The 2,876-nt window shown below is 39.4% G+C and overlaps 1 pseudogene; it reads right to left on the bottom strand.

Annotated features, from left to right (window-relative positions):
- Positions 1-1,192: 1,192 nt before the first annotated feature.
- LOC145788028 (U6 spliceosomal RNA) lies at positions 1,193-1,291 on the bottom strand (annotated as a pseudogene).
- Positions 1,292-2,876: the final 1,585 nt, after the last annotated feature.

The raw sequence follows: 2,876 nt of genomic DNA, 5'->3' as shown, positions 1-2,876 counted from the left end.
AGAGAAATATTTTGATTGGTTTGGGTGGTAGAAGCATTTGAAAATTGAAAAAATCACTTATACGGGGCAAAAAAACAGGATTTTGATGACCCACCTAACACTTATGCATCAAGAGATGTTGTTTGTTACTATTGAATTGTGTAGTATAGTTTATGATGAACTAGCACAGCAATTTTTAGTCTTCTACCACAATTACAATAAAAGTTATGGGGCTCTGAAAATGGCTGAAATTGCTATTCGCTACCCCCCCAAGTCAAAAACGAGGGTAGCGCCTGAAATTCAAATGGCCGCCATAGGAAAACCGTTTGAGATATTGATCTAAAACTTAGGATTCTTTTGTTTGGTAGCCTAAGGCATAGTATGACAACTTTTCAGCAAAATCTGAGAGGTACCATATACAAGATATCTTCATATTGGCTGTTTTGATATGGAATGACCCCATTTTTGGTCGCAAATAGCAACATTTTTAAATTGTTGGGAAATCTACATTATAAATGATAGATATGTCATGTTACATATCATTTTTGTCAGAATTGAATGTAAAATGAGCTGCAATAACCAAAAATGAGATTTATAAGATTTTGAAAATTTTTAGGCAAGTGATTAAAAGTGGATTTTTTTCTTATTTTGCAGAATAGGTTAGAGCAGGGGTCACCAAATGGCGGCCCGCGGGCCGCATGCGGCCCGCCACGCTGTATCGCTGCGGCCCGCGGAAGGTATCAGCGTACAAGTATAACCAAAAATACTTTTCTTGAGGGAGTTAAAGAGCACGAAGGCAAAAAATACTTTCCTGGAAGCATATTTTCGCATTGCATACGATTCCACCGACCGACCAATCAGATTATAGTTCAAGGTGGGGGTTGCTTAAAGTTATTCCAATGCGATGTCCAGCCACACTGTCCCAGTGGTTGATTAAAACGTCTGTTTTCGAATTTTGAAATTGTCTGTGAGCATAGGGTTGCTTATTTTAAGTTTGCAAATGTCATGTAAACACTAGTGCGCGTTTCACCGTTATTGTGTTTCACGAGCAGTGTTCTCTTTATACAAGTTTTTGTTGGCAAAATCGGTCGGTGTGCCCACTCAATTTATAATAAATTGGCAATATATTACATATAAATTTAAAGACTTTTTCTGATTGTATTATGAAAATATTTAGCTTAGTAGGCCTACTGCAAAACGTTTTTTTTTTTAAAGAAATATGGAACGCTTCACGATTTTGCGTGTCATCCTTGCGCAGGAGCCGTACTAATCTGCATCGTTCCAATTACCGGTATAGTATAGGCCTATGTACTGCCGAAGCAAGTACTGCAAAATGTTGTTAATCAACAAACTCTTGCCACGTTGATGAGCACCGCAAGTGACAGTTGTCTATAATAAAAGAAAGACGGTTTTATAGATTCTCACAAAAAGGATGAAAAACCAACTCATTGCTTTTTTAGAGGGAAGACTGTTCATAAATTACAATTTTTCGGTGATTTCCACAAGCGTTTGTTTCATGGTACCTGGTGTGATGATGTCTAGTTTAGCGTTGGTGGTGCCTTCAACATTTAGTTGCAGAATGGTCACTCCTTGACCTACAACAGCTGGTGCTGTTCGCCCTGACAAGGGCGCTGTGCTTGGTCTGGGGGTGCCATTCTGATGATTGTTCTTCCGCATAACTTTATAGCGACAGTTGTAGCAAGTTTAGTTTCCCAAAGTCGGTACTTGCGGGGGCGGCCACGTGGAGGTACTTGCTTTCGTCGGCAGAGAGTGCTGCTTGTGAGTGTGGTGAAACGCAGGTGGCAGCACACATTATCAAGGATTGCCGGCTATACAGACCTCCTCAATGTCCTCATTAGGGTGGCTCTTATTTGGCAAAAAATGAAAAAAATTTGAATTTTGTGTGGGACACCCTTTGAAAAGGTGAGGTTGTCAGAAAAAATAACTCCTGCAAAAAAATTTTTGACTTTGAAATTGATTTAGAGGTGGCCCTCCCCCCCTAAAGTTTTGCGCCCTCCTCCCAAATACCAAATCTGCATATCTCAAAAACTGTTTGAGCTAAAGATACGGTTTTTGTGTCAAAAGATGCAGAAAGCATGATTTCCTATCTGCTTTCTGAACAGTGATTGCGTCTATCTTGATTAGAAAAGCAGTTATTTTGAAAAAACCTGTTTTCGGTATTCTAGCACAAAACAGTGCTAAACAAGTATTGTGGCCCAAGCTATTCAATAAACAAAGTTCATAAACTAACCTGTAAAACTGGTAAAGTAATAAACGAAATAAGTATTCCTAAACTTTTATGCATTCATGCATAGCTAAAATGCCCGTTTTTTGTCATATTCCTTGAAGAAACTCCTGAGTGTGGAATCTGCTTTCAAGCTTCAGGTGCTATGCATTGCACTTGTTGGAAGGCGAAGGCGATTTATGCAAAAGCTTGGTCTGCATTTATGGTATCTGTCTGAAGAAATGGTTGAACTAGCCTTGTTTGACTCTCGATTGTCTGTGGAAAGTAACAAGGTAATGGTGGCAACCATGTTAAATGAAACAGCAGAACGTCCACCAAGGAGACGAAGCATCAAAGTAGATGCGTTTCTTAGCAATAAGGGTCTAGAACAGTATTGCACCTCTAATTCAAAATGGCTTCAGCTGTTGGGTGAAGATGAAGCAATAATTAGACTTTCAAAGGATCCTGCTCATTGGACTGAAGATGGTGCATTTATTCAAGCTTTACACATGGCGAAGGGACTTTCAGTAGTCAATGACAGAGCAGAGAGAGGAGTTGCTCTCAGTCTAATCCCGGATTTTAACAAACTCTCAACTGAAGATGAGTACCAACTTCAGTTTCTTTTGCAAGTTGTTACTGAACACAGGAAACTGTTGAATCCAAATTCCAACAA

This window comes from Aplidium turbinatum, chromosome 18, assembly GCF_918807975.1.
Source record: "Aplidium turbinatum chromosome 18, kaAplTurb1.1, whole genome shotgun sequence".
Classification (NCBI taxonomy): Eukaryota; Metazoa; Chordata; class Ascidiacea; order Aplousobranchia; family Polyclinidae; genus Aplidium; species Aplidium turbinatum.
This window is presented reverse-complemented; position numbering and strand designations above follow the sequence as displayed.